Source organism: Lepidochelys olivacea (genome assembly GCF_965140295.1).
Source record: "Lepidochelys olivacea isolate rLepOli2 genome assembly, chromosome: 16".
Taxonomy (NCBI): Eukaryota; Metazoa; Chordata; order Testudines; family Cheloniidae; genus Lepidochelys; species Lepidochelys olivacea.
The window spans coordinates 27,454,331-27,477,844 of record NC_140426.1 but is presented as its reverse complement, the minus strand read 5'-3'; positions in this window follow the sequence as shown (position 1 = coordinate 27,477,844).

Below are 23,514 nucleotides of genomic sequence, written 5' to 3'. Positions count from 1 at the left end.
CTGAGTTGGGCTTGTAGAGCTCAGGCTGTGGTGCTGTTTAATTGTAGTGTAGATGCTGGGGTTGGGCTGGGTCCCAGAGCATAGACTGCAGCCCACACTGGAACATCTACGCTGCAATTAAGCAGCCCCAGAAGCATGAGTCAGCTGGCATGGGCCAGCCGTGGGTATCTCACTGCAGAGTAGAAAGACCCTTAGTTTCTGCCAGTGCTTTAGCAATTAAATACCGATTTTTCCTAAGTGGCGTTTGCATGATGCTTTTTAAAAAGGTGTCTTTGTAATGTGCAATCATGTGCCTCATTAGGTGGCAGCAGAATTGGTCTCACTTAGGGGTGAGGGCTGCAGGTTTGCCTCATTCTAAGGCAGATGTTTAGAGAGAAATATATCATGGGGGTTCTTGCTGCTTCAATCTGCTAAGTCTGGGTCTCAAGTCAACCTGAAAATATGGAGGGCCTTTTAACTTCAGAGCCAGTTGTAACTTTTCCCTGCCTCTCTCTAACAGCCTCCAACCTGCTTTGAGAAAATAATTGATATTTTCAGATAAGGGAAATGGAATAGATCTAAGATAATTGGACTTCAGTAAAGTGTTTCACATGGTACCACATGGGAGGTTATTTGTTAAATTAAAGAATATGGGATCAGTACAAGAACTGTAAGGTGGATAAGGAACTGGCTAAAGGGGAGGAGGCAACAGGTTGTCCTGAAAGGTGAAGTACTGGACTGGAGGGAGGTTACGGGTGGAGTTCCTCAATGATCAGTCTTGAGACCAGCCTTATTCAATATTTTTATTAATGACATTGGCACAAAAAAGTGGGAGTTTGCTAATGAAATTTGCTGATGATATAAAATTGGGAGGCATTGTCAATACAGGGGAGGGTTGGAATATTATGCAGGAAGATCTGGATGACCTTGAAGACTGTACCACTAAATTTCATCCCATTTCTGTGACTCCAAAGTGCAAGCTAATGTGCTTAGGATTTAATCACAAGAATTTCTGCTCCAGGCTGGGGGCTTATCAGTTGGAAGCAACAAAGGAAGAGAGACCTGAGTCTGTGGGCTGATCAAAGGATGACTATGAGCCACCAGGGTGGTAGGACTATGAAGAAAGCAAATGCGACCCTAGTATCTATCTGGTGAGGTATTTCCTGTAGAGCTAGGGAGGTATTAATGCCATTGTGCAAGGCACTTGTTTGGTATAGTGTGTGCAATTCTGGTCACCTGTGTTCACAAACGATTACTTCACTGGATCTAGACTGTTCTCAGTGGTAGCTGATGACAGAACAAGGAGTAATGGTCTCAAGTTACAGTGGGGGAGGTTTAGGTTGGATATTAGGAAAAAACTTTTTCACTAGGAGGGTGGTGAAGCACTGGAATGGGTTACCTAGGGAGGTGGTGGAATCTCCTTCCTTAGATATTTTTAAGGTCAGGCTTGACAAAGCCCCGGCTGGGATGATTTAGTTGGGGATTGGTCCTGCTTTGAGCAGGGGGTTGGACTAGATGACCTCCTGAGGTCCCTTCCAACCCTGATATTCTATGATTCTATGACTGGAACAGGTGCAGAGAAGAGTAGCTAGGGTGATCCAGGGACCGGAGGGCCTGGCTTATGAGAGGAGACTGGAAGAACTTGGGTGAGACTGAAGAAGGGGTCTGATTACTTTCTCTAAATATGTTAGGGGGGTAAATACCAGGGAGGGTGAAGAGCTATTGAAGCTAAAGGATAGTGTTGACACAAGAGTAAATGGGAATTAACTGGCCATGAACAAATTCAGTTTGGAAATCAGAAGAAGGTTTCTAAGCATCAGAGGGGTGAGGTTCTGGAACAGCCTCCCAACAGGAACTGGTGGGGTAAACAAATTAATTAGTTTTTGGAGAGAACTGGACAAATGTATGAGTGTGATTGTATGATGGGATTGCTTGTGAGATTGGGAGCAGCACTCAACAGCCCTGGAGTTCACTCCCGGTTTAAGGCTTATGTTCCTAAAAGCTCATGCATCAGGGCTTCAGCTGGCCACCCGCAGGGGTCAGGAAGGGATTCCACCACCAAGGCATTCTGTTCATTTTGGGTTTTTGGTCTTCTTCCTCTGAAGTGTCAGAGTTGGCCACAACTGGAGTTGGGACATTGGGCAGGTTGGGCCAGGGCTCTGAGGTGGCATGGAACATTCTTTCTCTCAGCTGCTTGGCTGGCCAGCTCTCACTCACATGCTCAGGCTGTAACTGATGTGGGGTCAGGAAGGAATTTTCCCCCAGGTCACATTGGCAGTGACCTTGTTTGTTTGTTTTTTACTTTTTCAGCAATATCCGGGGGCAGGTCACTTGCCAGGATTATCTGGGTCTATCTCAATCATCTCCCTGCTTTGCAAGGGCCTCGGGCGCTGGGCACCTCAGTCCCTCCTGGTCTGTGCCTGTGGCTCATCACAGTGCAGTGTCCTGTGGGCTGTGATACTTTGGTCTCACTTCAGTTGCTGGGTTCAGTGTGCGGGTGCTGTGTGGGGCTGGTGGCCTGTGACATACAGGATGTCAGACTAGATGGCTGATAGTCCCTTCTGGCATAAACTCTGAGACTTGGGTACCTGGTCGTTAGCCCCCAGATCTTTCCAGGTGTGGGTTAATACATGCAGTGTGTTGTGGATAAGCTGAGTGCTAATACATTTCATGTTGGCAAACAGACCCCAGATCCCTTTTTAAGAGAGTGGGGGTGGAAGGGTGCTGGGATATATGAACTGGGGTGGCTGCGCATGCAGGCAGATTTTAAGGGTGCTTCTCCCTGACTTACCTAATTAACATACAGAATCTCTTGGATAACAGGAGAGCTGAGAATTAAATGGGGCAAAAGAAGAGCCAAGATCAAAGTTTTGCCCTGAGGTGCCAGAAACATTCCTTATGGCTGCATGTGAATTCTGCATAGCGTAGCACATGACAGTCCTGCCAGTAGTGCTGAGTGTAGGACATCTGCATAGGGCACAAAAATGCATCTGTGTAGAAAAGGTGAAGTAATGGCCCATGCAGATCATGTCAGAACCTGCAACAAGCTGAGAAAGGAGAGCTTCCAAATCTTCAAAGGCTTTCTGAAGTGTCTGAGCAGTAACCCTCGGAGCCCAAACCTGGCCTTGCTGGCTCTTGCTGTCCCAGCGCTGGCTGTGCCTCCTGCATTCCCTACAGCGTGTTGCTTTCTTTCCAGTTTCTGGGCACCAGCCATTTAAGTCCGCTGTCCAGGCCTCAAATCCCAACCTATATAAGGGGCCCCATCTGGCACACAAATCCCATGAAGCTGAGGAGTCTCCTTGCACAAGGCACCTGCAGTTGAGCTGTCCAGGAATCTGTTTTCTACAAATATTTTCAAGAGGTCAAAAATTTTTCCTATCTCAAATTGGTACAAAAAGTTGAAATCTCAAGAATATTTGAGACTCAGAAAAACCAGAATGTGTTTTTGTTTTGGGTCAATCAAAACATTGTTTCAATAATTTCAATAAAACATTTTGTTTAGATTTTGACCTTTTTTTAAAACAACCCCCATTTTTTCAGTCTAACTTAAATTTCTAACTAAAACGTCATTTTGAAGCGAAAACCTGGAATTGCTTTGAATATGCCAAAATGAAAGGTTTGACAACTTCAAAACTTTTTTCTCTCCATTTTTTCCAAGTCAGGAAATGCATCAAATCGCCACCCATTTTGCCAACAGTTCAGGTTCTGACCAACAAGCATTTTTCAATGACAAAACAATTTGTTAACAATTTCCCAGCCAGCAAGACTTGGCCCGGAAGCTCAGTGAACCAGGCACAAGGACCTTGCTTTTTGTTCACTTTATTCAAAGGAAACTTCTGGTTTTATCTTGCCTTTGGGTGGCTTTGAAGAAAAATTGATTTCATGGCCCTGAGAAAAACCAAGCAGGGCTCAACGTACACACATGGTGCTGTAACCAAATTGTGGACTGACTCCAGGTTTAGACCCATACAGCTGCTGCGCGGTCTGTGCAGGAGCCAGTGCTCAGGCCACGTTTCAGGGGTGGAAGTTACAGAGATTTAGGTGCCTAATTTTTGAACATGCTGACCAATGGGATTTTGTTGAAGATACATTAATGCTTGGATTAAATGCCTGAGTCAGCAAAGAGACCCATTGTGAGAAAAGGGAACCATACAATCAGCCTGGAAAGGGACTGAAAACATGTTCACAGCTGATGTTCACCAGTAACTGTCAGTCAATAAAATATCCCAATATCTTTGGTCGTCAAATGATTTCACTGAGCACAATGGTGTCAGAGAAACGACTCTGTCACGCTCATCCCAGTCCCTACCCTCCTCTTGCTGGCATTCGCGCCAACCCCTTTCATCCGTACAAAGGAGCATTGTCTAAAGAAAAAGAAGACTCCTATCCCTTGCATAGCCCTTTACTCACATTATGTCCTTTAGTTAAAGAACCCCAAGGAATCAGATGATTATAGAGCAGCAGAGGACAAAGCATGCCAGTGTGAATGGCAGGAAACTGAGCTGTTGGCCTGGTTTTGCAGAATTTTTAAAATTCACTCAGAGGTAAACCTCTTGAAACTTCATTTCAAACCAGGAACAACTCATGGATTTGCAGGTGTTATCCCAGGGAAGAATTAACTATTTCCAGGGTGAAAATGTTTTTTCATTTCCAACAACCACAGCAAAATGTTCAAGGCAAAAGCACAAGATGTGTTACTTTTGGTAACACGCAAGAACACATGATGCATTGACAGTTTCACTAGCAGTGTGCATTTTCCCCAACAGAGATGACATGGTATGTGAACTGACCTACCAAACAAACTAACTCTTGGATTAGGAAAAAATAGGGTTCTTTTTATAAATTTGTGATAGGATTTCAGTGCAGTGTCATGTTTGTCTGAGCGCACATGCACTGTGTATTACAAGTAACACAAGTCTCAGGTATTACACAAACATAGTTCTGACAATGTTTGCGGTTAGGTTGCAGAGTAAGTAGTCTCAGAAATGCAGAGTAATGTATTTTTATGCAGGCTCCTTTATGTTCTTTAAAAGTCCTTTAGCAGTAAACAGGGTAGAGCTCTTTTTGCTGGATTTATCTTCTGTTCTGGAAAGGTCCCCACTCTCTCAGTGCTGCACTCCAGCGATGAGGGGAAGTCCTGAATGGAAGAATGACAGAACCAGGAGCAGTGGTCACAAGTTGCAGTGGGGGAGGTCTAGGTTGCATATTAGGAAAAACTTTTTCACTAGGAGGGTGGTGAAGCACTGGAATGGGTTACCTAGGGAGGTGGTGGAATCTCCATCATTAGAGGTTTTTAAGATCAGGCTTGACAAAGCCTGGGCTGGGATGATTTAGTTGGTGACTGGTCCTACTTTGAGCAGCGGGTTGGACTAGATGACCTCCTGAGGTCCCTTCCAACCCTGATATTCTATGATTCTATGAATGACCGCTATGAGCAGGAAAGAAATCTGCCTCTTGCTTCTTGTGAATTAATCCCTTCAGAATTCCTGCCCCCCACCCTAAACAATGTGGGTTAGTCTAATAAACAACCTGTTAAACTTTCCACATCTCTGACTTTTAGTATGAATATTGATCAGGATTAGAGAACAACAGTTTAAAATAGAAAATGATTACAATTTGGGTGTGCATAATTTGTAGTCACAAGTGAAATAACCTCAAGTGGGAGGGAGGCAATGGTGGGTCTAAACAAGAGCTGCCCTGGCTCAGTCTGGGAGCAGAGAGGATTGGGAGCAGGGAGCAGAGTCTGGAGTAGCTGGAACCTGGTAGGTTTCTTTTATAATGCCATTTTTGTCTGGTAAGACAGCAATACAGTGATCACTACTTCAATCTAAGCTGTCAGGCGAGATCATGAGCAAAATAGCCCAAGGGCTTAAGAGTTTAACATTCTGCCAAGTTTCTTCTCATCATGTCTCTCCACCACAGCCAAAAGAAGGGCAGGGAATTCACTGCACCCAGGAGGGAGGGAGAAATCTGCATATCATTTTGTGTAAGCCACCTTTTCTGCTCACACTGTCTCTAAATAGGTCTGGCAATGAAAATGCTGAGGGGCTGGAAGGGTTCTCCTGATGAGGAGAGACTGAAAAGTTGGGGACTGTTCAGTTTAGAGAAGAGATGAATAAGAGGGACTTGAGAGAGGTGTCTGAAGAAACGAACTGTCTAAGGAAGATAAATCCTTTGCCCTTCCCCTGAATAAGAATAAGGAGAGGTTCAATGAAATTAAAGGCAAAAAAATTGAAAATAGATAAAAGGAGCTACTTTTTTACACAACACATAACTGACATGGGGAACTCATGGCTAACAGATATCATTGAAAGCAGAGGTTTAGCAGGATTCAGAGGTGGATTAGACAATTGTAAGGGTAATTGGAACATTCAGAGTTACATTAAACAAAATGAGCAATGTTTTTTACAAAGGATAAAAATACTGTAAGCCAAACACTAATTGCCGAGGGATAGGCAGAAACTTTCCCTGGGGCAGGTTATTTCACAATTCTTCATTAGGGCGTTTCTTGCACCTTCTTCTGTCAGATACAGGATAGTAGAGTAGTTGCACCCCTGGTCTTATCCAGTCTGGCAATCCCTGTTCTTTTACTTGCACTCAACTTGAATTTAAAAAGTTACATTAGGCAATTATTTACGAATGAGAGGCAAATTGCTAATGGAGCCAAAGAAAGATTCTTATTCTTTACTTGAATTGGTTACAGTTTATCCTTATTTACAATCGATAAAATATGAAGAGGGAGGATAAGCAGAGAGGAGTCTGGAGTATTAAAAAGCAGGCACTCCATCTTGTACTGAAGGAAATGGGAGTTTTGCCTTTGACTTCATGGGGAGTTTTTGGGTTTCCTCTCTCCTGTTGTTTGCACACACATTTGTGTGTCTGTTTCCTTTGACCTCTGAGTAATATTTTTGACGGACTGTGCTCAGGTAAGTTCTTCCTGCTCAAATACCAAGTACTGCCCAGATTTGTTTTATCTTCTGAGCAATATTAAAGTAGGAAACATTTGCCCAAGTGGAGTCTTTAAGAATGTTAGTGATGAAGTTAAGGGATAATTTCATTTGGAAAGTCAAATGCAGTTTATTAATTCTATACATAAAATGACATGTAAAGCAGAAAAATTGGAGAGAGCATGAGTGAGAATCGAAGTCTCTGCCCAGGTAGATTCCTTTCATTACCCAGTGTTCTGAGCCCTTCAATTTGCTTGATTCCTTTTCACTGCTCTCTGGAATTCTCTCACATGTCGCAGAGCTACAGAAAACACTTCCTAACACATAAAGTGCTTGCAGAATACAACAGCAATAAATACAATTTGCATTTCCACATAGCATTTTCAATCACAGTAATAGTGTGTTTGTAATGATGAAATCGACCTATATTATGAACCAGAGAATTTCAGGTTTGTACTGACAGAGTATTAAAAAAGGAGAAAGCCTTGTAATGAAAATATTATATAAAGCAATAGTTACTTTCTATAAGAACAATTACCTTTTAAAAGACTGATTAGGCATGAGAATGCTTTCATAATGATGTCTTTTGTTTTATGCACAAAAAAGATCAGTTTTATAATGAAATGCAAAATATAAATTCCAGTGTGCATAACCTATGTTGAGTGTAAAAAACTCAAATGAATAAATGCATCTGCATGGTGTTAAGAGGCTCTCATGCACATCACTTCACTATTAGCTGCAACATTTTTGGACTTTATTATCACCCTTATGTGCTAATTTTCTGATATACACATCACTGTTTACTCTCAATAAAATAAACGTAAGAATGGCCATACTGGATCAGACCAATGGTCCATCTAACCCAGGATCCTCTCTTCTGACAGCGGATCAATGCCAGATGCTTACGAGGGATAAAGAGGACAGGGCAATTATCGAGTGATCCATCCCCTGTTGTCCAGTTCGAGCTTCTCGCAGTAAGAGGTTTAGGGACACTCAGAGCATGGGGTTCCGTCCTTGACTATCATGGCTAGTAGCCATTGATGGATCTATCCCCCAGGAACTTTTCTAATTCTTTTTTTAACTTAGTTATACTTTTGGCCTTCACAATATCCCCGGCAATGAGTTCCACAGGTTGACTGTGTGTTATATGAAGAAATGCTTCCTTATGTTTGTTTTAATCCTGCTCCCTATTAATTTCATTTATAATTTTATAGACCTCCATCATATTCCCCCTTGGTCATCTCTTTATAAAGCTGAACACTCCCAGTTGTTTAAATCTCTCCTCAGATGTAAGCTGTTCCATACCCCTAATTTTTTTGTTACCCCTCTCTGTACTTTTTCAATTCTAATATATCTTTTTTTGAGATGGGACGACCAGAGCTTCATGCAGTATTCAAGATGTGGGCGTACCATGGATTTATATAGAGGCAATACGATATTGTCTGTCTTATTATCTATCCCTTTCCTAATGGTTTCTAATGTTCTGTTCGCTTTTTTGACTGCTGCTGGTGTTGAGCAGGTGTTTTCAGAGAACTATCCATAATGATGCCAAAATCTCTTTCTTGAGTGGTAATAGCTAATTTAGACCCCATGGTTTTATATGTATAGTTGTGCTTATGTTTTGCAATGTGCATTACTTTGCGTTTATCAACATTAATTTTCATCTACCATCTTGTTGCCCAGCCACCCAGTTTTGTAATGCTTCTAAGTCAGCTTTGGCCTTAACTCTCTTGAGTAGTTTTGTATCATCTGCAAATTTTGCCACCTCACTGTTTACCCCTTTTTCTGGATCATTTATGAGTATGTTAAACACCATAGGTACCAGGTACAGCTCCTCGGAGGATGCCGCTATTTACCTCTCTCCACTATAAAACATTGCCATTTATTCCTACCCCTTGTTTCCTATCTTTTAACAAATTACTGATCCAAGAGAGGACCTTCCCTCTTATTCCATGACTGCCTACTTTGCTTAAGAACCTTTGGTGAAGGACCTTGTCAAAGGTTTTCTGAAAGTCCAAGTACACAATAGCTACTGGATCATCCTTATCCACATGTTTGTTGACACTCTCAAAGAATTCCACTTAGCTAAATATGTATGGAGAGAGTTTCCCCATTCCACACAGCATGCAAAGTAAATGAATTGTTTGCCTAATCAGGACATCTGCAATGAATGTTTATTGCAGCAAGAATTCAGAGTTAGGGTATCTGCAAAGTATATAATTATACTGAAGGCAAACACTCCATACCATACTGCACCAATACACTTGGGTTTCGTTTCTGTTGCTAGGAGTTTGTGGGTGTTTTAAATTGTATTTTATGTATTCAAAGTGTATAACTGAATTATTTGTATTTTATTAAAATTATTATTGTTTTGTTTTTGTTTTCAGGATTTAATGCATGAAGAAGGTTCCTGTTGTAATTAAGATAACTTCTTAGAAGAAAGGCTAGCATGGAGGAAGTGAAAATTACTGCAGACTTGATCCATACTAATTATTTTATTTTATTTAAGGAACAGGGTCCTCACTATTACTACATTTAATGAAAAAAGGCCCTAGTCCCATTGTTAATAGGAACAATCATTTATTTTCACTCAAGGTTCTATTTGAATTGCTAAAATAAATTTCAAACTCATTTTATATTTATCCACTATGATCGTTACTCAGCTTTATGTATTGTTTGTATGTTACACTTAAAAGGGAAAGCGGGTAAGAGTCTGACTTGATCATATGCAGACAAGGTGCTCCACTTTTCAGAGCATTCTCCTGAATTATCACAGATGGCAAAGATTCAAACTGAACCCAAATGTGGCATATTTAAAATAATTGTTTTAAATGACACAGTCTGGGTTGAGAATGCAGCAGAAATGCATTTGAGAGATTTTATACAAAGAGCTTGTTCAACTGGATGCGGGGCTGTGACAATTGATTATTCAGGAGCAATTTTTTAATATTGACTTTGAGCAATAAATCAAATGAGGTCTTTGTGACATGGTCTCTTTCAGATCCTCTAGACAGGATCACTTGCCCTATCACAGCACAAAGTGTACTCAGAACATTGGTGACAAATTCCACCTTAAAACACACTTATTTCCGTTAACTTTCCATCCCTGATCAACTATGACGCTATCTGCTTCTACACTCATGCCTCACCAGTAATTACATTTAGACGGTCCAGTTTAGACTGTAAGCTCCTAGGGAGTGGGACCTGTCTAAACTATGTGTTATGTAAAGTGCCATGTAAACCTAAGCTACTGGAACAAAATAACTGAATTTAGAAATCTCCTGCTAGCTTTACATTGATAATAAGGAGATTATTCAGTTTTCACTTCTCAAAAACATATTCAAATGCAATTTGATTTATGACTTTGCACTAGTTAATAAATAGTAAGCTTCAGTAAATAGCTATTTGGTAATCATAGCTCTAAATACATATGTAGTTTTGTCTCTGACAGCAGGTAATGTCTTCTAATTAGTCAGTTTACAGTGTAATAAGTTTCTAAAATCTCAGGATCACATCTAAGCAAAAGAAACAATTCCTTTTAAACCATGCTCAGCCAGAAGTCTCATGCTGTAATTTCATGAGAAATAATTCATCAAAAAGAGCCGTAAAATAATGATATTTTCAGTTCTAAAGATTTTTATAGGTGCATTTTCCAGCAGGTTTTAATTTCTCAGACTGGGCTCATAAATAATTTATTTTGTCTTTCATTCTGCACTCTGAATTTAATATTCATTTCTACTGATTCAGATTCTCCAAACTCTGCAATAAGGTTATTTTTGTTGTTAATTTTAAATAATTATGCAAGTAAACTTTATTTTAACTGTGCAGTACCGACGACTATGGAGATTATGCTAGTTAGGTGACCCTGAAGATTAATAGAAAATTCAGAAAGCAATATTTACGAAAAAATGTGCCCAAATGCATTTAAAACATAGAATATTTAAGACACTGCAAGACTGTAAATCCTTTTTAGCTCTCTGGCTAGCTAGGACAGCTGGTGATTTTTCAGTTTACAGGTACTGTATCTCTAGCATGGCATTTATTTTGTGACAAAGGAATATAAGTTGCCTTGGAGATTTTTAATTAACTCTTCTCCTGTAGCTCTTGCCTGCTTATCATTTCACTGGTTATTTAAGCTTCACATCAGATTTGGGATATTATTCTTCAGAAATGTCTTCTTAATCTCCCCAAATTAGCATTTCAGCAAAACATTGTTTCCATAACACACCATTAAATCAGCAGTTTTTAAAGGTATAGTTAATATTTACCATCATTAGTTGCGACTTGAACAGTGACAGGATCCTATAGATAGGCTACTGTGTGGACTCTGGAATTAAACCCATGAATATCTGTATTCTAAACAAGGGAAATGAAGGTAGTTTCTTATCTGATTGTTAGCCAGACATTTCACGCCTAATGTGATCTTTCTTAGTCACCTGTCACAACTTGCTCCTCAGAAATAACAGCTCCCCCACTTGATTATATACATTTATCCTGAATTGGGATTCATAAACTAATTTATTTATTCAGTGTGTTATTGTACTTTTACAAATGAATTTACGTTATAAAATGGACACGGCTTGGACATTAACACTAACTCTATTGCCTGGCATTTCCAGTCCAGGCAGGCCAATTCTTTCAGCTAAGTGCGTAGAACTGTATTCATCTTCCCCTTGAATATTGATGGACGGTCGTAAAGCTGGAAAAGGCAGAAAGTGCTGCTAGTGATACTCACATCCCCTGAATTTTCCCCTACACTGCCCTTTTAGAAGTGTGAAATTTATTATCCTCAGACCTGCTGATGCCACCCAGCGAGCAACTGGGGCTTCAGGATTTTAGTCAGCTGGATTATAAATGTCACAAACACTTTTAAGAATTAAGAATCTGAAGCCTTTTCTACCCTGAAAGTGGAGAGATGGGTCTAAGCAAATATGATTTACAGATACAAGTTTAATGCCATAAGCTAGAGGGAGCTCCACCACAACGAAATAGAAAGGTTCAGCTTCATTTATCAATGTGCTCTCCTGGCTTTGTCTGCTTCTGAACATAAAAGACCCAGTTTTATTGCAGATATTATCTACACCATTCTGTGATATGAACGTTATTGTTTAAACTATTGCTGAGACATAAAACAGCTAAAACCTTCCACCATCACCAGCACCATATTCATGCCAAAGCCTTTGATAAATATCAGCTAGCAATCACTGGAAGGATTTTTCTCATTGTCTTTTTCTTTGTCAGAATACTCAGCCATCTTTAAGAAATGCATCATCTCTAAATCCAGATGCAGATGCTATTTTAGGGCCTGATTCTGCACCCTTACTCATGCAAGCTGGCCTGCCTCAGGTGTCAGTGAGGTTCTGGATTGGCCCCTTAGTTCTGTACTTGAACTGATGTCAATGTGCTACTGTTTGCAAATACATCTTTAAGTAGGAAATATTTGCATTTTCTTTGAAAAGTAGTTTATACTAATACAGTTGCTTGTGTAGCTGGTAGGAAAGTTGATTTTAATGCATAAATGGGCCTTTTAATTCAAGTAATGATTGCCAAAATGAGTTTATTGTGATACTTCTTTTCTAAAGCAAATGGTGACGACTGTAGCTGGTACATTTTATAATTTATTTGCTTACATCGAGAATCTTGGACAAAAGGGTGTCCATACAATTCAAAACTGGATGGTTTTGCCTCTATGGTATTGCCAAAAGGATGTTGCTAGAAAATCATCAAAACGTAAGAACGGTCAAACTGGATCAGACCAAAGGTCCATCTAGCCCAGTATCCTGTCTTCCAACAGTGGCCAATGCCAGGTGCCCCAGAGGGAATGAACAGAACAGGTAATCATCAAGTGATCCCTCCCTAGTACTTACATGCAGTACTAGTAAACAGAATTATTTTTTCCTGTTCATTAGTATCCCTGGCTAATTCACTTTTTGAACAGTGGAATTCCCTAGCCTAATTCTGGGGCCCAACTCATTTATAAGGTAGTAGAAAAAAAATGTTGACCCTTGATCTAAACGGTTATTGCTGTTCTGCTCAGGTAAATAATAACAACACACCTATCTAATTGATTTTGCTAATGAAATACCACAGCATGGGGAGAGCACCAACTGAAATTACCAAGGCACAGACTAACCTGGGTGGTGGCTGGGTATCTGGGCTTTATTTTTGTGTATACTGGGTGAGTCAACACAAAAATTATTTATCACATGAACATGGCCTCTTTTTCTGCTTGTGGAATGCCCACGGCCAGCTGATGGTTCCATCCCATTTATTATAAATCATTTGACCATTTTTTTCATTAATTTTTAAAACTGGTGACTGATTGTGACCAATCTCTTTTATTGGACCAACTTCTGTTGGTGAGAGAGACATGCTTTCGAGCTTTCATAGAGCTCTGTGTGGCTCAAAAGCTTGTCTCTCTCACCAGCAGAAGTTGGTCCAGTAAAAGATATTACCTCCCCCACCTTGTCTCTCTCTCGTATCTGTCTATGCATTTATATTTATGTGATGAAACAAGCAAAGTCTGTGTGACACCCCAACAAGTGTTTTGTATGCAACCTACATTGTATTTGATAGGCTTGTACCTTAGGACTTAGTGGTCATGAACTGACTGACAGCCGTGGAGACCAAAGACCTCCAGTTTATCCATTTAAGTTGTACATTATGGACAGCAATAGCTCAAGCTTCCTCCAGCCCACCTCACTGCTGTGCCTCAACCCTGTCCTGGATGAACTAGTTCTAGAATGAGGAGGAGGAGACTTCAGTGTCTATGACCATTTACTCCTTGGTTTCTCTCCTAAGACTGACAGCAAGGAGGTCTGCTCCTGCTCGCAGAATCTATGCCACAAGCGCCTTTGCTTTCAGCAGGAAAAGAATGCAGATCAAGAGTGTGCATCACATCTGACATGGACAATCATTCAGTGGGAGTTGGACTGGCAACACCCATCAGCACACAGCCAACAGATGGGTCACTGATGAGGTGGGCTGTATTTGAATGGGACATGACACAGGAAGGAAGGGTCTGAACCTGTTGGACCTGATCCTGAAACCACTGAACTCAAGCCATTGGCTGGTTCTCTCAGTGTTGAGAGACCACATAAGGGGGTGGAGGGAGGTATTACGTTATTTACTAGTTATGTAGGCACATGCCATAAGATGGAATGATTCGTTCTTCTGTTTCTACTAAAATTATTTGTCACCTGTATTTTGGGGTTAAGAACAGAAAGTAGCTGGTAGGGTTGCCAACCTCCAGGATTGTCCTGAAATCTCCAGGAATTAAAGATTAATCTTGAATTAAAGATTATGTCATTTGATGAAACCTCCAGGAATGGGTCCAAACAAATGTGGCTATCCGAGTAGCTGGATACATTAAGCCTGCTCTGCAAAAAGAAAAGGAGGACTTGTGGCACCTTAGAGACTAACCAATTTATTAGAGCATAAACTTTCGTGAGCTACAGCTCACTTAAGTGAGCTCACTTAAGCTGTAGCTCACGAAAGCTTATGCTCTAATAAATTGGTTAGTCTCTAAGGTGCCACAAGTCCTCCTTTTCTTTTTGCGAATACAGACTAACACGGCTGTTACTCTTAAGCCTGCTCTGTAAATTCTACTCTTCTTTCTTATTTATGGGCTGCCTTGACAAAGAAGATTTTTCTGTTACAAGCAATTCTTCCTACATTTCTCTCTCAGCCCTGGTCTCTCTTTATATCTGTTGCCTGCGCTTCTCCAAATCCGTAGCTGGATCTCTAGCTGTGTGAATCTACTGTAGTTGTAGGAACTGAATCCTGTATCCATAAAATGAGTAACTGCAGCTTAAAGAAAAACATCTTAGATGTTTACCTTGAAAAATGGTGAATTTCCCAGCTTGAAAAATGTCTGGTTTGCTACTTTTAATGTTTGGCTTTTCCAGTTTTTGGGGAGCACTTAAGTTAGAATAGCAAGGGCTTCTCTTTGTCTCCTGCTAGTTACAGGCTTTAACAGCATTTCTATTCCTTATTTTGCTACTCTGAAACCTAACATCCCTAAGTTATTCCCTACGAATGGAGATGTCATTGTGTAGAATCATAATTACATTTGTGCTGATGTACTTTAAAAATTGCCTGGATGCAAAGATATATGGGGCAGTGAGACGTGAACATCAGCTCCGGGAGAGTTTGAAAAAAATCCATCATATTAAATATGACTATATATACACGCACACGCATGCATGCATTCACCAATACACACACACGCATGCACCCATACACACACACACACGCACGCACGCATCATTGTTCCAAGTGAGCACAGCTGAACAAAACTTTAATTAAAATCAGTGGAGAAATGTCCAAGACAGGTAAAAGGGAAGGAGCACATCATGCTGCTGAGGGCTGAGCTCCTAGGTTCGGCTCGCTCCCAGATAGCACCATTGTGTTTCCCATGAGATCAATAAAGGGATAGTAGCTGTTTGTAGAGTGGAGATTTGGGCCCCTCAGCAACGGTGAATTTCCCAGCTTTCCCAACCAGCCAGGGCTGGGACACTTCAGTCTTGTCACCAATTTGCTGCTTCTGCAGGTTTTTGCTTTTCTAATGTTTGCAAGGTAGAGAAAAAGGGCCTTCTCAGGCCATATGGGGAGAGATCCTCTGTGCACGGATCACCCGCTTTGCTTGTGGAAGGGGGCCTGGTTCTTCTTCAAGAACACAAGGGTGCCCCCTCCTGAAGCTCTGCAAATGTGTCACGATATCAATGAGCTCACAGAGCTGGGTCCACAAACGTTACAGATAGATCATGACAACTATCCCTATCCAGGGACCCTGTCACCATCACTGGATGTAGCCCATGTGCCTGCAACATTATTCAAGGCTGACTTGCCTAATGAAATGAAAGTTCTAATCTGACATATTTGCACAAGTGAGGCTTCAGAGGCTAGATCAATAGGATTTATACATCAGATCCATTTTTCTTTATTGCAGGTGGAAAAGAAATAAAGACCCAACACTTTGATTGGCAGGAATACCAGTGTTCAGGATGGGAAGGCAAGGATGCAGCTAAGAACAGAGGAGCCAAAACATACAGTGCAGAATTAGGTGTGTAACATGGGTCTGTATTTTACAGGAACAGTCTCATATGCCCTAATAGTTCATGCCTGCCTTGCTGTGTTTCTGTATATCGACAGTATATCACATTTTATAGACTTATTGATAGATTTATAAAAATGGTCCTACCATCAAATCTCAAGTTCCAGGGACAATATACAGAAAAATAGCAGCTGTCATGAACTCCTCCATAGATTTAACTGTAATTAATCCTCAGGCAAAAAGAGAAAGCTTTTCACTATGTCCTGAAGGGAATCAGTGTATGTTTTGTCATATCAACTGGGGGAGGTTGAGGCTTCTCCACTGGCATCCTGCCCCTACTAGCAGAGCTGGGATTCACTGAGCAATCAAGTAGTGGGTTTAATGACACCGGTGGACGAGTCCAGATCAGAAAGGAACAGTGTCTATCTGCTGAATAAGTATAGGCCTATTGCCTTTTCAGCCAGAAGTGATTCGGAGATGAATCCCCAGACACTCTGTTCTACCACTACTGTTCCTCACCGTTTTACCTGTGGCGCAGACATGCTACCTGTTGCCGTTCTTGCTTATTGTCTTTTTTTCTCACTGGAATCCCCTTCTGTGCTGCTTGCTTGCTGCTTTCACAAGTTGTTTTGCCTTTTTATTACCAGAATAGTTCTAGTGGTACTGACCAAGTCTTGGGTCCCACCAGTGTTTCTGCTGCAAGTGACCAAGCTGCTAATGGCCAAGTTAACTCCTGCCTAGGGATTCTGAATGGCCTACCTCTTCCTAAATGTGTACCGGAGAGTTGCATGTTCCACGAGCATTTCCTGAGCAACTTGTCTGCTTATCCTCACTGCTCCATACCTGGAGGCCATGCCCTAGTTATTCTGAGAAGATAAAAAGGGTTGTCATTAAAGCAGACTCCCTGCTGTCTGTTGAGATATTGTATCTCACCTTTCATAAGGTTGCATTCATTAGTGACTCTTAGTGTAAAGTTCGTTCAGGTTCAGATGAGCACCTTCAATTAAAACACTAATTGAAATCTCTTTAGTTTGGAATTACACTGTGAATCTTGTGGGAGCAGATTTATTTTACTGATATCACGATGCTTTCATTCCCAGCTGAAACGAGGAATCCCCAGAGTGTGAAAACTTAAAAGCAGGGTTTAGTTTGAACTTTGGAGAAAGGTTCAGGATTCTGGCAGTTCAGGTCAGCTACGTTATTGACACTGGTTTGTCCATTTTAATGGGAACCTCTTGCCACCATTCTGTAGCTCCCCAAATTCATCCAGAGCCTCCTTCAGAAATCCTGGGCTGGATGTTTTGTGTGGGTTATAACTGGCAATGCCAGACTTGCCCAGTGGTTCCTCTTTGTCTCTTCCAAACCTTGAAGTACTTTCAAATTTGAGTGGACAAAATGTAAAGTAAGCCAGGATGGATGAATATGCAGAAATCTATTGGAGCTAATACTTAAAGATTAAATGAAACAAAAATAGATGAAAGAAACTAAATCGTAGCATTGGATCCAACATTACTCAACATGACATTTAGAAAAACCAAACTCTTTACTGATTTATTCAATCACCACTGAAACCCACACATTAAATTCTCAAAGGAAAATGAGCTTTACAGAGCAGAAAAGACAATAAAAAAGCATTTCAAGGGCACTGTGTCAGAAGCAACCGTTTCTGTGCAGACTGCATGCCCAGATTCTTCCAGTGTCAGAACTTTTTATATTGAAGACCTGGTAATCCTGTATCATCCAAATAAGGTATTTATATTTAATGGAGCAAACAATATTTGTAAGGTTAATTGGTCTTGTCCCAGTTTCAACTACTCCCTAAAATTAACGCATCTGAATTTCAAACTTAGATGCCATTACAAAGGTGTGTATTAGAATGGGAGCTCTGCAAAAAATAATTATCATGTCAAGTGCTTGTAGGAGAACAGGAGGAGCTGCAATAGAGCATAGCAAACATTTCATGTTACCCACTATAAGGAAACTAATCTGGGGAGGAGGAGGACAGAGAAATGAAAAGTAATTGGGGGATTATCAGGAGGAGAGTTTTTAGCAATCAGCACACCTACATCTTATTGATATGTTGTCAGTAAATGTCTTATGAGCTGCCCAAGTAGCCCCACATTTAAAACAATCTGGGCAAATGTGAAGTCTTTTGCTGGATTTGTGCAATACAGGGCCTTAAGCAAAAGGCTCTTTTTGGCTGGCAAGTAGGAACTTTTCACAATGTTTTGGAGAAAAGTGATAGCTGCTAACTGAAAATACATTGGTGGTCTTTGATCTAACTCAGCTATTTCTTCCTGTCTGGCTTGTGTACTGTTTACAGCTCCAAAATGATGAAGTGTGTGTAAACCTCAAAAGGTTTGGAGGTTCAAATAAATATTCATAAGTTCAGGTGCTTGTCTGAATCATTCTGAGCCACTTTGGTCAGGGGATTGGGCTGGACCTCCGATGAGGTCAGGCTTTCTTGTGAAACTTCTTGAAGTTCCTGGCTTCATGTAGGTTGCACCTAGTGGGTGATATTCACCCTGCTACAGTGAAATTTCATCTCTCTGAGGAGGCCAGTACAAGGCAGTTATTTTTCACAGGACATTTTGAAATGTTTTAAAAATTTCCTGTGCAAATTGTTTTTCTTTTCAACACTCCCACTGCAAAGCCAAAAATGTTTGGTTTTCAAAACTCCTTTCAGTAAATCCTCATCAATCATCATATTTTTTCAGTAAAATGTTTCAATTTTTAGAAACTAAAAAGGCCCAAAAATATATACTGAAAAATGAAATGCTTAACAAAACCTGACCATTTCTACTGAAAACTGAATTATTTTACAGAAAAAAATCCATTTCTGTTTCTTCATTGAAAAATTTAAAATTTCAACCATAATTAAAAATTCTGTTTTCTCCAAAAAACTCCAAACCCAAAATCATGTTTAGATAAAAAATGATTTGAAGAATTTTTTTGACCAACTCTCGTCTCTGAGCTTAGGTAGGATTTAAACATTCCACAGGCTGGCCCTCTGCAGACAAGGGAATTTTATCCATGCACTGTATCCACTTACAATTGCAGGTAAATCAGGAAGCAATGTTCTTTTTCTTTTTTATTGATTTGTATTGCAGGAGCACCTAGAGACCCCAGCCAGGATCAGGGCTACATTATGCTGGGCCCTGCACACTCTTAGGAGGACATGACCCTTCCCTGAAGAGCTTACAGTTTAATAGAAGACAAGTGAGTAATAAGCAATAGGAGGACTGGGGAGGGAGGATCAGTGTATATTAGTAATAGGACCAGGTGATTGATTACTGCGGCTAGCTAATGCACAGCACGATAGCTTTGAATGTTGTTAACAGTCAAATGATGGGGATGAGAGCAAACCACCTGAAGCAATAGAATAGTTTGAACCTGATTCTTTTGAAACTTCTTAAAAGTTTTGGGTTCAGATTTGTGCAAATTGTTGCCCACAATGCTTTGCTCCAAGCTGGTCAATGTGTAACCCACGTCAGTTAGCTGATCCCTAACAAACAGCCTTCTGAGCGCTATATCAGCACCAAAACACAGTGGCCAGTTTCACAAAACCGGGCAGTAGGAGTGTGAACTTCTAATGTACATCTGCAGCATTAGGATCCCTGGCTGCATAGCATAGGCAGTGAATGAGACAAAATATGGTTAAGCCCATTCCTGTTATGGAATGGAATGTGTCATCCTATTAATGACCACTCAGACTCTGAAATTTCTGAGTGAGACTTGAATACACATTCAGATTAACACACAAAGTTGGGTTAAGTTTGAAATAGTTTGTTAACATGAACTAGGGGCTGAGCTGTGAAGAAACTCGGTGGTAGAAGAAATCAGAAAAGGAAATCAGAAAAGAAGCCCAGTAGCATTACTGTCACTTTCAGCTCTGTGTCTGACCTCAGAGCTGGGGAAGATAGCTTGCCTCTCTTTGGCAAAAGTTAGAGCAAACTGCATTGTGATAGAAAATGTCCTCCAAGGAGTCAGCAGAGTTTATTGGCCCATGTGCCCCTGGGGAGACACTGGTTTTGGTATTCTCGTTGCCACTGCTATTCACTTTCAGATCTAATCAAAAGTTCACCTTCTCCCTCAGCATATCTGCAAAGGCCCTAGGGAAACTCTTCAGAGGTACCACCCGAGGAAGGAGGAAATATGACTCCTTTCAATTTAAACAAAACTGGGGAGTTTATACAGTAGGTTTTGTTTTGACACCAGACTACCACACGGACTTAGACAAGGGTGTGGGAAATGGCTCTTCTTAGAGGAGGCAATTTATTCAACTAACTATTTTGATGGGAGGAGGAAGGATTGAATCCTGGCACTCTAGGGAGAAGAGCAGTGATTATTCATCAGAATATTTAGCTCTAACTATTTGAATGTCGGGCCATGGAGTGAACACACCAGGCTAATAGAGACTGATACTGGGATTTTTGTCTTCATCTTTACTAGATGAAGGATTTTGCTGTAAATATATTAAGGGGGATTCATACAAGTATAACCACAAATGTCAGAGTGTATTCCCAATTCCCACATGTGTGTTGCTGTGCTAGTGCTCAGTGCCACTGGCAGATGTTTCAGATTTGGATTTTATGCTCTGTTTTTATGCCATGTCTTCAGACATCTATTATTTATTATTGTTATTGGTAACTCCTGAAATTTTAGAGATAGTCATCATTTCTATATGATGAGACATTCCTAGAAAAGTGGGAAAAGATAAAAAGGAAGAGAGAAAATGCAAGAGTTTAAAGTGCGACCCCCCCCAGAACTAGTGTTAGGTTTTTATCTGCAGTTGGCATGAAGCAGTTAATAAAAAGTTCATCCCTTTATGTACTGATAGCTTTGTGATGTGGTATGTGAGGCTCTGACTGGCTTTCATCAAGTGTATCATACCCCAGTTTCCCTTGAAATTTAGGCTGGTAATAATGTACTAGCTGACCTGCCTTGGCCTTAATTTCCCATTGCCTTGGTCTTTTGATTCTGTCTCCATCCCCAGATTACATGGCTCTGAGAGAACCTTGCTTCACTTCCTTGGCCATATTTTAGAACGTTTTCCTTCATTCCTCAGCTGTAACAGGCAAAGATGAAATCCCAGTTCTAAGAGCTCAGAGATTCAGATGGACAACTTATTTCTTAACACGAAATTCAGAGGACTTATGGTGCTACTGTTTTATCTTCTGTTGGAAATAACAGTCAAAAGCTCACCAGGCACCATCACTGATAGCACTCTCTAATTACACAGCAGATACGTAGTTAAATGGGCCCTAATAGGAAAATGATACCCTGGTTTAAAGCTGCCTCCAATGGCTATTCAAACTCTAGAAATCTGAAACTGGTTAAAAAAAATCACCTCCTCTGGGAGGAATGCATGGTTCTGAGATGTCATTGTTTGGGAGCTGGACTGCCCTTCCCTCTCCTCTCAGTTCTGCTGAAGATTTGCCATCAAGGCACCATATTGTTTCTGTAGTGCATTTACAACACAACAGCTCCAAGCACAATGAAGGGAAGGAAGCAACTATATGTATCCCAGCTAGACACTGCTTCAAAGGAACAGGCCATGTCCATAGTTGAAGCCCTGTGACCTGAAGGAGCTGAGAGCAGCCGGGGCTTGCTTCAGTTGCCATAGGCCATTTGTTTTCCCTTTGAAGAAGAACAGGTGTGAAATAAAATAAAGGTTGTACCTTATATACCTGCCATGTTGCTGCCTGGTGAAACGCAAGGCAAACACACACAGTCATTTGTATTCAAACTGCGGGGGGGGACACCCTGCCATTAAATGGTTCTCAGCTCTCCTCTTGCAATTGGAAGAGTCTATAATTGCTACCCAATTGGTTGGTATTTAGCGCGCAATATCGTGTATTAGTGAGCACTAAGTACCCTTTCATGTTGGATGCTGAGAACCGTAAGAGATAGCTACAGTTTAAAATGGAAGTCTGCTCTGATTATGTCCATGATTAGATTAGCTTCCTCATGTTTTGCCGTGATGTGTTCATTAGCATTCCTACTGGACTTTCCATCTGTCCAAACTCCTTACAAAGGTTAACAAATTAATCTTTACAGCACCCTGGGAAGGTGCATCATAACTTGTCTCATTTTATGATGGGGAAAACTGAGGGAGAGAGGTTTTGTGATTTGTCCAAGGTCACAGATTGCATCATAGTGCCCTGATTAGGGACCAGGAGTTCCTGGTGCCTGGTCACCTGCTTAGGCCACCAGCCCACATCTTTCTCTCTTTGCTTGGAGTGCTAAGATTATAACTCATTTGATTTTAACCGCTAAGCCAGCGCCACGGATCCCCACACGCCATGAAACCCTCTGATTTTGACATGTTGTGCAGTGGCTGGAGCAGGAGCCAGGAGACCCAGGTTCTGTTCCTGACTCTGCTGCTGGTTCGCTGGCAGACCTTAGCCAAATCATCTAAAATATCTGTATCTCTACCCTTCAGCCTTACAAATAATGGTACCAGCAGTAACCTGCCTTTGGAGGAAGCTATGTTAGCCTCAGGTGCAAACTGGTAATTATCATCAAGGTGCCTGCCTGGATTGTGAACATTATTGGGCCAGATCCTCAGGTGGTCAAAATCAGCATATTTCCATTGTTCCCAGTGAAGCCATGGTGATGACATCCACTGGGCATTTGGTCGGCAGTTATATTAACCTCAGACAGAATTTACCTTCAAGACATTTCCAGTGAGGGGTGTCCTCTTTTAGGCCCTGTTCCTCCAGGTGCATCCAGGTGGGTAGAACCTTGGCCCACATTTGGAGCCTTAGGCAAATAAACATACCTAAGTCCAGTATAATATGAAAACATACAAAGGGAAGGATTTATCAGCATATCGGTGTGTACAGGTAGGGCAACTGGTGCTGAAATAAGTCTCGTTGCATTAGGAGCCTAGTGCCCAGTGTAGACACACTAATGTGGTGCTTGGAGACCTGAATGCACCATGTGCATTAAGAAAGTAAGATCAGAGATTTATTTGCCAATCTAGACAGAGCGCTGAGTTATTCCACTCATTTCCTGGTTTTCTCCTACAAATCTGCCATGTTCATAATTATCACTTGTTTTCAGCTATTGACAGAATATAAAAATGAGGGAAAGCATGATATCATAGACAGTCACATAGTCCATTAGTGCAGTGTGGGGGACAGATTTCTGATATATTCAGCTCTGACCACTGGCTTTATTTCAAAGAATGGAAATGTGTGGTAGAGTTAGGAATACCCTAGGATTTACATGGAGAAGCTGTACTAGGTAGAAGTGTCATTAGATTCTGCAAAGGGTGGCAAAGTTGAACATTCAGGGAGGGGCTTATTCACTCATTGCCTTCAGTAGTAGTTTTATCTGAATAACAAGGGCAGAATCAGGTCCCTAATGAGATCGTCTTCTTGCTGTGCAAGAATTTCACACTATTATTCCATAAAGTCTTGCTCATGCTTTCAGCTGGAATCAGTGGAAGTTTGCTATTGACTTCAGTAAGTGCATGATCCCCCCAACTGAGTCCCATATATGGGCCTGCTCCAAACCCCTGACTGA